The sequence below is a fragment of the Copadichromis virginalis genome, linkage group LG20 (genome assembly GCF_057382275.1).
Source record: "Copadichromis virginalis isolate Kocher_CV1m ecotype Utaka linkage group LG20, C_Virginalis_male_GT1.1, whole genome shotgun sequence".
Classification (NCBI taxonomy): Eukaryota; Metazoa; Chordata; class Actinopteri; order Cichliformes; family Cichlidae; genus Copadichromis; species Copadichromis virginalis.
Genome location: NC_140637.1, coordinates 20,314,351 through 20,329,047, shown reverse-complemented (window position 1 = coordinate 20,329,047; position 14,697 = coordinate 20,314,351).

Genomic DNA, 14,697 nt, shown 5'->3' with positions numbered 1-14,697 from the left:
GCGAGCCGTCGTTATTACCGTGTTTTTTGGAAAATACGGCACACTTAAAATCAATCCTTTGATTTTTCTGAAAATCGACAGTGCCCCTTATAATCCCGTGTGCCTTATGTATGAATTCTGGTTGTGTTTACTGACCTCGAAATGATTTTATGTGCTACACGGCGCTGGAAAATGTTTTAGTCTAACTTTGCTAAGCTACAAACCCGCACCGCTTGATGGGCATTACGGCTATCGTAGGCAGGAGCCTCGCTGAGTGATACGTACTGCGCTTCAACATAATATTAACGTATTGTGTGTGTATAACCTCTTTTTAAGTTTTGTGGATATTATACATGGTTATGCTGAGCACATGTCGGCCAATTTCCACTGGAAATGCCTTTTGGTTAAACTGTCAGCAAGGATTTTGCATTTGCACTGTTACATTTTTATATAACTTTAATGCACATAAAAAATAGCTGCTTGTTTAAGTGAAAATACGTTGATTTTTTATTTTTTTGCATGAATAAAGTTGTGGAGTTGTAAAGTATTTTGTCTAGTGTCAATTATATCGTCAATTATATCGTCAGTTATATCGTCAGTTATATCGTTATCGCAAATTTTCAAATGTATATCATGATAAATATTTTTGGTCATATCGCCCTGCTCTACTATCAGTGTAGAGGAAATCAGCCAGGAAAACTCATGAAACATCTGCTTGAATTCGGGTGATTCAGTTAACTACACAAAGAGCAGCAGGTCAGCTAATTACAACCTGTACATTAAGAAAATCTACTGGAGCTCTCAGAAGAAATTATTGAGAGTTGTGATTCTTTTCCCCACAAAAAGCCATTACAGCAGATTTTAGGGCTCCCCCACCTGCTGAATCCAACTTTAACCACTTTCTTACTCATTTTCCTGTTCAGAGGCAAAGTTGCCCTCTACAATATAGGCTACAGAAAACAGGACTTTTTTTAAATTTTCCTTCTTTTTCTCTGCTCACGTTACTTACCTGAGTCAAACTGAGTACCTTTATTAGAATTCAAATTTAGACTGTATTCCTATCTACTAATGTTATTTTATTATTACATCAAAATAGGACAGGGTTCAGCTAGATTTGCATAAAAATAGGTGGTAGAAATGTTCTTCAATGAGCTTCTTTGATTTTATTGGATGTTAAGTACATTTCAGAGCCTGTACTTTTTTTTATTTTTATTTCAGAAAAGAAGCTGAATCTGCACTTAAACCTTTACTGGAGTATTTTTCATCACTAGTAAATGGCCTGCATTTTTATAGCACTTTTTTAGTCGTTAAGGACCCCAAAGCGCTTTACACTACATTCAGTCATTCACCCATTCACACACACATTCACACACTGGCGATAGCAAGCTACATTGTAGCCACAGCTGCCCTGGGGCGCACTGACAGAGGCGAGGCTGCCGGACACTGGTGCCACCGGGCCCTCTGACCACCAGCAGTAGGCAAACATGGGGTTAGTATCTTGCCCAAGGATATTTGGCATGCAGCCAGGATCGAGGATCGAACCACCGACCTTCTGATTAGTGGCTGACCTGCTCTGCCACCTGAGCTACAGCCACCCCAGCGATCTACAGTATCTGTATTTCTACTTAAGTACTGAATGTCTGTACTTTTGCCACCTGTGATCATACTGCAGTTGTGGACACTTTTTGGGGGGCTTTACTTCAGCTTTTTCATAAGTTTGATTTTCTCCACAGCTGGCTGACCAACAACAGCTCAAGCAGGAGTAGCCCACAGACTGGTTGTACCACTTAATTTCAACACTGCCTCCATCTGGCAACAGACACTCTGCAGGGATACAGGCTGTCTGTAGCTCCTTATAGTCTGCCAGACCCCTGCCAATCGAGAACCATATTCAGTCCATCAGGGTCCAGTCACACAGACCAGAGACCAGTTGCTGAACGCCTGGTAACTACTGATTACCAGTGAAAAATAGGTATTTCCTAGGCAATTACAAGTGGATACTGGAGTTTGCAGGTTTTGCTAGGTGAAATTGATTAAGACAATATAAGACAATAAATTGCTTTAGTCAACCTGAGAGCACCCATAGTTTGCATGAAAGACCCTGGGTTCTCTGCAAAACAGCTGCCAGCTTCTGCCCAGTCAGCTGTGAAACTGCAAAACAAATCAGAAACAGCGACTGTGCACTTTCAAAGTAAAAGGTGTGACTTTTGAAATGTATTGGTTCTAGTGGTAAGACACAAAATTTACTAGAACAGGGCATTGCCAGAATGTTGGCACTAGGTCTCCAACAGATATAAAAGAATAGGAAAAAAATAGAAATATCCTTTATTGTCCCTCAGTGGGGAAATTCAGGTGTTCAGAAAAGTGACAGACTGATGGAGCATGCAGATTAAAAAAAAAAAAAAAAAAAATCATTAGAGCATAATGAAGAATAAGCAAAAAAATGATTAAAAACAGAAAATGCAAAAACTGCAGAACAGCAGAGATATAAACAACTATAGTACAACTATAATATAAACAACTTATTGTGTTTGTTAGGAGCAGACTTAGGTGTTGCATGTATCAAAATGTAATTAATAATTACAAGTGGAAGTGTGCCGTTTGCAGTGATAATGACAGACTTTCATGTTTAAAACAATAAGCCAAGATATCTGAGTCAAACAAAAGTATTCACCTCGTCAACACTTGAACATTTCATCAGCTGTAGCTAGATACATAATTACATTAGCTCTGAAAGTAGGTTTCAAACTTCGTTTGCTTCTAAAATATGTCCCCAGCTGACTTGCAAATATGCACATTAAATATCCATTATTGCATGGCTTAGCTATTTAGCTTAGCTGTGTGGGCATAAAAATGAACTAAACAGTACAATCCAAAAGGCTTATATAGCCCCAAGCAACAAAAGGCACTATACTGTGTTACATTCCACTATAGCAACACATAAACTCTTTGTAAAGGGCTCAGACTTTTATGGTGAAACTAACGATTGAAAAAGGTTTAGAGAAACAAAAGAGCAAGTATGTGCACATACAGTTCTTTGCAACAAATAGCTAATGCAGGGTTGAATGATTGAAAATCAAAATAAATATTCAGTAATTGCTTCAGTTAATGACTTAGTTTGTCAGGTCACATTTGGGGCTTAAATTAGACTATTCGATTTTTAAAAAAAAACAATCCAGTTTTGGATTTTCATTTTTGGAAAAGACACAAAAGAAACTTTACTAAAACTTTAATTCTCAGTATTACTCTTACCAGAATCAGTCAAACATCAAAAATAGAATCAAAGTATCAAAGAGAAATAAATGTCACAGATGGCTCATTCAGCAGTTACATCAGTACAGCAGATAGCATGTAGTCTATTTCTTCTACTGCCTGCAGTTGTCACTAAGTAGACGACACACCACTTCCTAAAACATAGAAGGTAAAAAAGTCGCTTGTAAATAGAGTCTAAATAGAGTCTGGTTCTGCTCATGTGATTCTCCACTTTATTTCCAAACTTGCCATTTTCCGTTCTGTTATTCCTCTGTTTATCCTCATGATAATATATTATTATATAAAACCTGTATTCAAACATATACATTTTCACTGCAACATGAGGATTTGCGTGCCTGTCTTTTCTTCTTAAGCCACACTGGAGTAGCAGTCGAGTGCCTCAAAGGGAGGAGTTTTGGGGCCTATCGAATTACATGTGAGATCATAGTCAAATTGAGACTCTTACAGAGCAGAAGTCTGAATATACAGATTTGGTATTCAAATGCTTCAATTTTATTCTTAAAACCCTTATGAATCCTTATTCAGTTAAACTGTTGAAATAAAAGTGTAATAAAGGTTTATAGTTACTTACATAAGGAGCATCTATTCTGGCTACATTTCATGAGTGCATAATTATACTGAGCCCGATCTATTTGAAACAGTGAAGATCTTATGCTATCTTAAATGGAGTCTGCACCTCTTACAAAAAAGGTGTCATCTCAGGAGCAGTGGTAGCCCCTATTATCCATATTTGCATCTGTATACCATACAGCAAATTCATTTACACGTAAAAGCCTCCCTTAGACCTAGGGGCTCGGGGTTGAACTACCAGGCTTTTCAGGCTTGTAAAACTAAAATCTAGGTTTCATATCAATTCACAGTAGTTCCTGGAATTTTTATGTGTTGCCCCTTGACTGCATATTACTTGCATGTAAATCCCACTCTTCATGCAGGGATGTGACTTGACTGTACACACTAAAGAGTTTATATACATATATTTAATAAATATGATTAAACAATCAATAGTGATAAGAATCAAGAGTGCTAAAATATTATTGCATTTTTACGTAAATATTAACATTATACCTTTAATTCTGGAGAGAACTGTTATATTGCTGCCCTACAGTGGCACTCACTGGCAACTTTACTGTTGAAAAGGAGGAGCTATTTTAAGTGCCCCAGACAGAATTAGGATAAGTGACTGGTGAGTATATGTTTTGCGATACAGTGGACTTATTGCTCCCTTAAAAACATGACCATTAGGGACCTCATTTAAGGCTGACTAAAGGTTCATAGTTAGAATCTGAACTTAAGCTATTATCATGGTAATGGCCAAAAAATCTGAGCCCGGCTTTCAAAAGTCAGTAGAAATGAGAGCTTAAAGGCAGCTATTTTAAAAAAGTGCATCCCACAGGAATATACTAAGTGAAAAGAAGGAGAGAGGTACAGTTGAGAGAGAATCATAGATGAGCAGAAAAGGGGGAAACCAGATCATGTGGTGCCGTGGATTTTCTTTTAACTTTAACCTATCTCCCTTCCTGTCTCTGACTGCTACAGACAATGGGACATTAGGCATGCTTCTGCTGGTGTCATTGGAAGAGTAATGAGATGGCACCAGGCCTATGAATGGCTCATTGGCTTGATGCACATTACTGTCTTTAAGAGTTTCTTTATCCTGTTATGGCCGGCCATGCAGCAGATTTTCTACCTGTAGCAGATATTGTGATGAATAACAAAAAAACGCACAGCATGATGGCCCACGGTACACCATAGTTTGATCCAAACACTTGGGCCTAACGGTCATCCTGTTACAGTATGAATAACCATGCAGCAGATCTTCTACATGTAGCAGAGATTCTGATGAATAAAAACAACAAGCCAACAATGTTAGAATCCACAGTATATTAATTAAAACCAAATCTTAAGGATTAGAAGTAAAGCAAAAGACGCAAAAGACCGAAACATGCATACACATTCTTTTTAATTGTCTTTAGAAAGACACACATATGACTAATTCTGTGTTTTACATCTCAGATATTGGAAACTAGACACATTTGCATAGAAATTCTTGCAAATGAGCATTTGCACACCTCTGTCAGTCTCACTATTGGCTGAACCTGCTACTGTCATTGTGTAACAGAGGCTATTGTGACTAGCTTAGCTATTGTTTGTATTTTTTGCACCCAAACTACTATTTCAGAAACCACCGTTGTTCATGCACCTGGCTGGTAGTGCAGTCAAATGTTCTTTATTTGCAATGTCAGACACATTGATTTAATCCATTCAAGATAACGTTATTAATACAAACAAAGTAATCCACTATAGGATGACATTTAACAAACCAAGTAGGCTGCTGATTGGTTCTTTATTTACTATTAGATTAGCTGGATAGGAATAAAAGTAGAAAGTGGATCATGCTACCAGTGGACACAGATCAAACCTGTACACAGTTCCAGGGTTTAATGGTCTTGAAAAAAAAAGGGGAAATCTAATATTTGCAAGTTCCAATATAACACTGGTGTTTGTTGGAGAAGACAATATGTTTATATTACATAAAGTTAGGTCCACAAATATTTCAACAAAGATGCATTTTTTTTGTCATTGTGCTTCTGTACACCAACACAGTGGATTTGAGATGAAACAGCCGAGATGTGATAGAAGTGCACACTTTCAGATTTCATTCAAGGAATTTAAGAAAAGAATTGTTTTAACTGTGTAGCAATTATAGTCTCCCTTTTTCAGAGGCTCAAAAGTAATTGAAGCATTGAATGACAAGCAGCTTCATATCCAGATGAGACCTCTTTTGTCATTATTCAATGAGAGATGTAAAAGAATAGATATTTAGAGTCGATTCCAAGTGTTGACTTCGGTTTATTGTTGTTGAAAGAGATATCTTTGCAAGCAAAGGAGGTCGTTATTAAGCTGAAAAACTCGAAAGCCTATTAGAGAGACAACAGAAACTTTAGAAGTAGCCAAATATGCAATATGATACATTCTTAAAATGAAGGAATTTCTGTCTTAGCAAAAGACCTAGAAGACCACAGCAGACATTCAAATTCTTTTCTTGGTTAAGAAAAACAGATTCACAACATTTAGGCAAGTCAAGGACACTCTCAAGGAGGTAGGCATATCCATTGTCTGTCATGGTCCTGGGTCGAGCGACCCCGTATTTGAGTTTCATGTATCTTTTGTATTCATTTGCACCTAACTTAGTTCACCTAGTTAATTCCTAGATTGCAGTTTAGTTTTGTTCCTTAGTTGTTTATGTCATCTCCCCCTGTACTAAGTCTCCCTGGTTCATGCGTCATGTCTGCGTGGTTATGTTTAGTCTTGTCATGTCTAATCTCCATGTTTCCTGTTTTACTTTGAAAGTCTGTATTCATTGTCAGTGTATTCAGTTTCACTTCTCCTGTCCTGTCGTTAGGTTCATGTGTGTCAGCTGTGCTCCCATGTGTGGCCACTTCCCCTGATCATCCCTCATGTGTATTTAGTCTCCGTGTTTCATACAGTCTGTGTCGCGTCGTCTGTGTTCCCACCGTCCATGTTGTCACAGCCAGTCTTAGTATTCATAGTTATGGTTTCCTGTGTCTTCATAGTTTTTCCTAGTTTTACTTTCCCAGTTTAGTCATAGTTTAGTTTGTCACTGCGTTCTGCCTTGTCGGCACTCCTTGTCACCAGCCACAATAAAGGCTCGCTTTCAGTTAAGTTTGCTCCAGCCTACTCTTGTGTGTTCGCACCTGGGTCCACCACACACTCCACCGCACGGTCTGCCTCCTCAGATCGTGACATTGTCAACGTCTACACTCAAGCGACACTTTTATTATTATTATTTTTTAATATTTTTATTGAGAGACAAGTGTACAGTAGTTTACAATGACAACACAATCTGTTCCCCTATATTTTTTAGTTTTTCTTACATGAACAGACACAATAACACACACACAGGCACACCTACACACACGCTTAAGTAAACAAACAAAACAAAACCTAATAAGAAACCCAAAACAAACACAAACCCCAAAAGGGGGAAAAAAAAAAAAAAAAAAAAGAAAAAAAAAAAAAGGGGGGGGGGGGGGGGAAGAGACATGATATTAATCAGCTGGTAGAGCGTTTAATGACTTGCAATAGTCCACGAAGGGGCCCCAGATAGAATAAAATTCTCTGTATTTGCCCTTTGCCACAAGGCCTATCTTTTGCAATTTAAGAGATGACATCACATCTCTAAACCAAAAAGAAACTGAAGGTGGCTTTGAAGATTTCCAAAGGAGTAAGATGCAACGTCTAGCCAAAAGTGATGTAAAGGCTAATATTTTGAAGTGTGTAGGGTCGGTTAGACCAGTGTTGACTGGAAGCCCAAAAACAGCTAGAAAAGGGTCCATGCAGATTTGGGTCCCAAGAGCTTTGGAAAGAATAACTGAATACTGACTCCAGAAGCCATGGAGTCTTGGGCACAGAAAGAACATATGGCCTAGGTCACATGGGGTGGCATGACATCTCTCACACTGATCCATCACTTGTGGGTAAATCTCAGACAGACGAGACTTTGAATAGTAAACCCTGTACAACACCTTGAACTGGATGAGTTGTAACCTGGCACAGGACGTACTATAACGGACATTGGATACTGCTTTCTCCCATTGCTGATCCGAAAAAATTATTCCTAACTCCTGCTCCCAAGCCCCCCTAATTTTAGCAACGGAATGGACATTTAAATCCATAAGTTGTTTATATATTAAAGAAGCGACACTTTTATGAATGTAAATGCAGAGTATTTGCAAACCAAGAAGGTCAGACTGAACTTTGCCAGATAACATCTAAAAGAGCCTGCCTCTTAAAAAACTGGACAGAATAACTGAGATTAACTTAGAGCAAACAATGGAATAGAATAGCAGAGCAGTAAGAAATCAAAAAGTGAGCTCACATTACGAAGCACACCACATCATCCAACATGATTGAAGCTGTGCTATGACATGACTGCTAGTGGCGCCAGGATGCTAGTGTTTATTGATGGTGTGACTGCTGAAAGCACACTGCAAAAGCAAGGCAAAGAGGGTAAATGTTACTGAAGACAAAACCGAAGGCATAGAGGCCAGCAAGCAGTAAAGGTCAGCAGAGAAAATACAGCATTGGGTGATAGCCATGGTTTCCAGGTTTTAGGGAGTCATGTTTTCATTCAAATATCAAAAAAAAATATCAAAAATAGTCCTTATGAGAGTCTGAAAATGGGCTCAATATATAAAAATGGCTATAATTCCTGAACATTAATTTTCTTTGTTAAACCCTGTCAATTAAAGCTAAAAGTCAGGACTTCAATAGCATTGTCACTGTCAAACTATGGTACATGTGTGTATTGGGACCTCAACATCCTGTGAGTCTGTTACCTTCAACAATGGCTGTTTTTGTGTTGTAAAAAGCACTTTCCCTTATAATAACAAAGGAAAAAACTAAAAGAAAAACTAAAACTAAACATGTTAACATAATAAAAACCAGAAAACTTAGTCTGGTAACTAAGTAAAACTAAATAGAATTGAAAACTAATTAGAAAAACAAAGAAATTGCTGCTTTAGATGATCCATTAATGATTCTAAATATAAAATAAATATAATATTTAGAATATATCTGTGTTTAAACCAGGCCCACATTTTCTAAAGAAACTGCCTGTCCCCTCAAGCTCATCTCCAGGCTAGATATGCTCCTTGGATCCATAGACACGAAAAAGGAGGGCAAAGAGAGAGAAGAGTGAAGCAAAAAGGAAACAAGAAATTAGAACACAGCATTGGGTGATATTTCAGCATGGGATGCCCAGTCAGACTTTAGGGAGGTAATTAATTAACAACAACAACAAAAATGTCCAAGATGAGACCTCCAGGGGCACCCTATGCTTCCTCAGATCTCTGTCCAGGAAATGGATGGCTGGGCTGGAGTGGGTTTAGGTGGAGTGGGGATCAATCCAGAAAGGTTTTGCTTGAGCAACCACACAACGGTGATGCAGGCAGGGCAAAACTCCCTGTAAATACAATTTTAAAAACTTCATAGTACATAGCAATATAAGAAATACAGTGACTCATTAATAACATTAAAGTTTAGCTTTGAAATACATTTCATGACTTATAGGTATCTTTTTCTGTCTATAGCATACTGTATATAGTATCAACATTACATTATAACCCTTTCAAAGTACAAAACTTATTTTTTACTTGTAAATTTGATTAGATATTTTTGTTACTTATATTATAAAAAATGTAAAATTGTACTTTTTACAGTGAGTTAAATGTTTCCAAATTAGATGGTTATCCAAATCAAGGTCACGGGGGCTGGAGCCAATCCCAGCTGCCACAGGGTGAGAACTCACAAATAAATTTGTGTGGCCCAAAATCACAGTGTATATCAAAAGACACTTGGAGAGGAGTCAGTTGATGTTGTCAGCATGCTGGATTTGGAAGACCATATTATAGTGGTTTACACATTCACCTAACAAGCAAAAATGTGCAGTTCTGATCTGAGATACAAAACCCTTTGATGTTGCATCAGGAACCTGCATACAAATCTGCCAATTCAGATATGTGGAGCTGTGGCAACCCCTTATAAATAAGGGGGCAGTATATGATCTGGGCATGCTTGAAACAGAAAGGCTTGTTGGGTTCTCTTGGTCAGGCATTGTTTACTTGGTTTACAACAACAGTGACATCCCATGAAGCTGCAAGAGGGACTTTAAAGACATAACTGAGCAATCCTTGGTTGTTTCAATTCACAACAGAACTTAATGAATGTTTTGTGCACATTGTGTGCCGGATACCTTCAGAGATCTTGTAGACTCCAAGTGTGGCTTGGGTAAGGCTTGTTCAGAATGCTGTGGCTCATCAGTATATTAACTCCCCGTGGCATTTCCATACTTTTATGAAAACGGTTTAAATATGTCAGTGATCTGAGGAAAGACCATTTTAGAATAAATATAGATTTAAATATACTTAAATATTTCTGTAATTTGCAGCACTGCAGAAACTGTGAGAAACAGTAGTTCTCTTACATTATGTACTAAATTTGCTCTAATATGTTCTTATAATGTGAACACTGAGCAGAATCTCACCCATCTTCCAGGTCACTAACACTGACACGCCGAGTGAAAATCACTGATAAAGCCTTGGCTTGTAGCATCCTTTGATGCCTGACCAGTTCTGCAAAACATCAAATCCCTTCAGTCTGAGTCTGCACACTGAGAACCTGTCAACTGTATCCACCATGTCACCATGTATCTCTTAGACTCTAATAGCGACGGTAAAAGACGGAGAGTGCAACGATAAACCAAATGATTGAAACAGTGGCGTCAACATCAATGAGCGCTGCAAAGTAAAGTAATAACAAGATGCCCCTCCTCAATTATTTGAGTAAAACTTTTAATGCTCGGTGCCCTTTGTGTAATAGTTACAAATGGATCACTTAAAACAGTTTTAAATAGTGGTCGCCAGAATCCTGACAGAGAATTTGTCTTCATAATCACTAAACAAAATGTTTTTTCTAACTGCATCTGACCCCATCCAGCCTCTAGTGTATGTAGATGAATTTACACAGGACCGTGAGTCACTTTGCTGATTTAGAGGAAAAGCAATCTTTAAGCATGTGTCCCCATCTCGCATGCATTGTATGTTAAGAGGACATCGTGTTATATGAGGTTGCTACGACTGTTTGATTAGCTCCCTCAAACTCAATTTCAATTTAATTTGTGAGCTGGCTCCCAGAGACTGCTCCTGGCAGCTAAAGGTATAAATCTGGCCTTATCTGGCCCCGGCATGCACAGTTCATATCCACACACCCTGTTCCAACAACAGATCTATAATTCATGGCCAAGCACACCCACGTTATTGGCTGCCCAAGTATTAGAAAATACAACAAAGGAAAAAGAATTCAATGTAGTGTCATCCAAACAGTTCAGAAGGCAATAGGGTATTTTTTTCTGTCCCTAGAGACAAACCATGTGACAGAAACTTCTCTGTAGTACTATTACACATGAAAGACAAGAATATGCGATGTCAAACTTTTTTACATTTATATTCTGTTCGCTGGTTTCTTGTATTGTTATGCCAAAGTGAAGGTTAACATCACTGTGACCCCGCAGGTGAAAGAGTGCTATGTATGACAGATGGGGAATTATTCCTCCAATTAGGCTAATTGGATGAGACAGGTCAGGGCATATAAGCTTTTGGATGAAGTTGAATAAACAGAAGAGACTGTGGTAAATTATCTTGAGGAAAACCGCCCGAGGGACCAAATCAGGCCATGCTTTCCCTCTGAAAATCTATATTGGAAAAAAAAAATTGTTGCTACAGCAGTGGCTGGCTTTGTGAGCAGTTGCTTTTGATGACTTCTGCTAAAAGATCAGTCTGCAGATCATTATCCAATCATGCTTTCCAACTCATCTGTGTTTATCTGGTATTGCTTGCTTGCCACAGTTCCAAACTAACAACTAAAAAAGTAAGTTTTAAACTTTTCTCATATAGTTCAGGGATTCATCAGTGAACACATACAATTTGTTAATCTAAGAGTAGAAACATTTTTTAAAAAATCCACAGACTGAGGGAAAATAAATACTTAAAAGCAACGACATGGTGAAGCAACAGGCTGCACCACCTATTAACAGGTAATGTCAGTTGCTTAAACTCCCTTTAACAGCAGACACTGTCTCATGTGGACAAGTCATGCTTGACGAAATTTGTTTTTTGAATAGCTAATAGCCAATTGAGTCACTCAAAAGTGAAAGGAGAAATGTAGGACGGAAGATGAAGACTGAAGGCCAGTCCCTCTGGTATCTTCTTTAATGAGTATTACTGTGCCAGCAGAGGAGAAATAAAGCTTAAGCACAGCAGACCAGCACCGTGGTCAACACGGCACCAGCTTCCTCTGCCCACCGAGGGCCTACTGTAGCCGGGAAGAGACACTGAGATGACAGAGACATCAGACACTAGTTAATTAGGACCACTGGAGAAAAGAGGTGGAGAGGGATACAACAGCGAAACACCTCATCCTCGCTTACTCTTCTCTTCCCTGATTCCTTGGGCTCATGCTTGTTTTCGCCATGATATCTCTGTTAATGAATGAGCGCAGTGTCTATTGCCCAGAGGGGACCAATGTTTGAGTCTGAAATAGGAGCCAGGGATGGGGGCCACGTTGCCTTTGTTTGTGTTATTCTGAAGCAGCTGGAGGCAATGATGGGGAACACAATAACAATTTTCATGCAGCGAGTCATGACAAAATCATAGACATACAAACACAAATCTAAGCAAACACATGCTGTTATGTTGTGCATATGAAATCACTCAACATCATTATGATATGTTGTGTAGTGTTACATCATTTATGCTCGAAACAGTTTTTACGTGAAGATTAAATTCGTAGACGTGTAGGGTAGTAACTTCTTACTTAAAACCACTTTTATCTAAAATATAGAAATACCTTTTTTAAACAAGATGATTCGCAATGGAAAATGTTCTCCTCCCATCCATTTATTCCTGTCATAAGATAAACATCAGTACTTTATGTCTTCAAGTGCTTCACAGTAAGTTCATGTTAAGTGCAACAATCTAGACTTTGGCATACACTCTGGTAAACAGTTTATTGTGTCACAGCTGGGATATTACATCAGCAGAATTTGTGCGTTGACCAGTCACTGGAATTTCTTCCTGTTAAAAGGGTGTTTTTCCTTTCCACTGTCACCAACACCAAGTGCTCATGGGAGGTCATCTGATTATTGGGGTTTGTCTGTATTTTGTAGGCTCTTTACTTAGATTATAAAGCACCTTGAGGCAACTGTAGTTGTGATTTGGCACTGTAGAAATAAAATAGAATTGAATTGAATTAAATTGAGCTGAATACTTAATTGTTAGGTTTGTCTCACACTGCTGAGATTGCAGCTACACAGATTGCACAGATCAGAAAATTGATCATGACATTTATTACCAGTATTTCTTATTCAGTCATTAGGATTATTTCACTTTAATCTGGGGACAAACTAAAGAAATTCCCATGTCTTCTTTAGTAGGCCATGGAACCTTTGCTGTTTAAATTGATCAAGTATAAGGTTCTAATACTATAGAACCTTATAATATGCAGCTCTAATATGCAGCCATCACATTTGAAATACATTAGTCCTAGACTATATATTAAATCAAGTTCAAATTGTTTATTTTAACAAACTCTTTGAGCTAAATGCAAAGATTATGGATTTTCTGCAACTCTAATCTCTATATTCATTTACAACAGTGTTACATTTTACTGTTATATTTTTTATGTCCTTTATAGATTTTTATCACCATTTTATCACCGCTGCCAGATAACCTCTATTACTGGAGTAGGTGGTGCAGAAAAAGAATCGTATGGCATGTGAAACATCCCCTTTTGATTGACGCGGAACAAAGATCATAACTATCCTTTATCTCTGACTGGGATTTTAGGGTTTGCTAAGCCTGCTAACCCAAAGAAATCTTAACTTCTGGAGGCTAATGCTTGAGTTTAGATAACTATACCAAGGATTAAATTATGGATAATTTAGACACCTTGGGCATGTGAAAAAAAACAAACAGAATATATATGTGTATTTGTCAAGAGGTATCTGATACCTCTCTTGCTTTGATAATACTACCAAAGTTTTTGGTTTGGGTCACTTTTTGTAAAAGTATGTTTTTCTATCAAGACTTATATATAATATTGGATAAAATCTAAACATTTGATTTAAATTGTGTTTACTTTTAGAGTCTAGATAAAAGCTGATTGTGTTTTAAGTCATATTTATGCATTTATGCATATTTATATTTAAAATTCAAAAGGTTCCCAAAATATTTCTCTGCAACTGTATCTGAATTAGTTTTAAATTTCAGAAATGACACTGGTATTGGTTGACTATGCAGTTTTGACTTTGAATTCTTGAATTTAAGAAATGATATGTTATCAGTGGAGAGAAAGTCAGATGTAAATGTAAAACTCTAAGCCTGATACACTGGTTGTTGTGCCAAATATAGGATTCCTCAGCCTTCTATCTACTCAGGTCCTTCATGCAGCTGTCCAGATGTTCCATATGCACATGTATCTGCTGAAATATTCACACCTGCTTTCCTATTGCTCAGAGCCACCGAGTCCCCTCCACAGATGTGCCCTGTCAATCCAGATAAGGAGGAACATGACCAGCTAATCATCATGCTGCTGTGTTATACAGTGCCAGGACTTTTTAATTTTTTTATATTTTTTCTCCCCACCTCTCTTTGGCTGCATCAGGATATTTCTGTGTAGAAATTTGGGGGAACACATACAAAACATATTTGGATTCAATATTTAAATTGCAAAAAAGAGCTATTAGAATAATAAATAAAGTTGGATATAGGGAGTCCACCAACCAGTTTTTTGTAGGATCATCTATGTTAAAATTCATGGACATTATATATTCTAAAACTTTAGAAATGATATATCGTGTGATGAAAA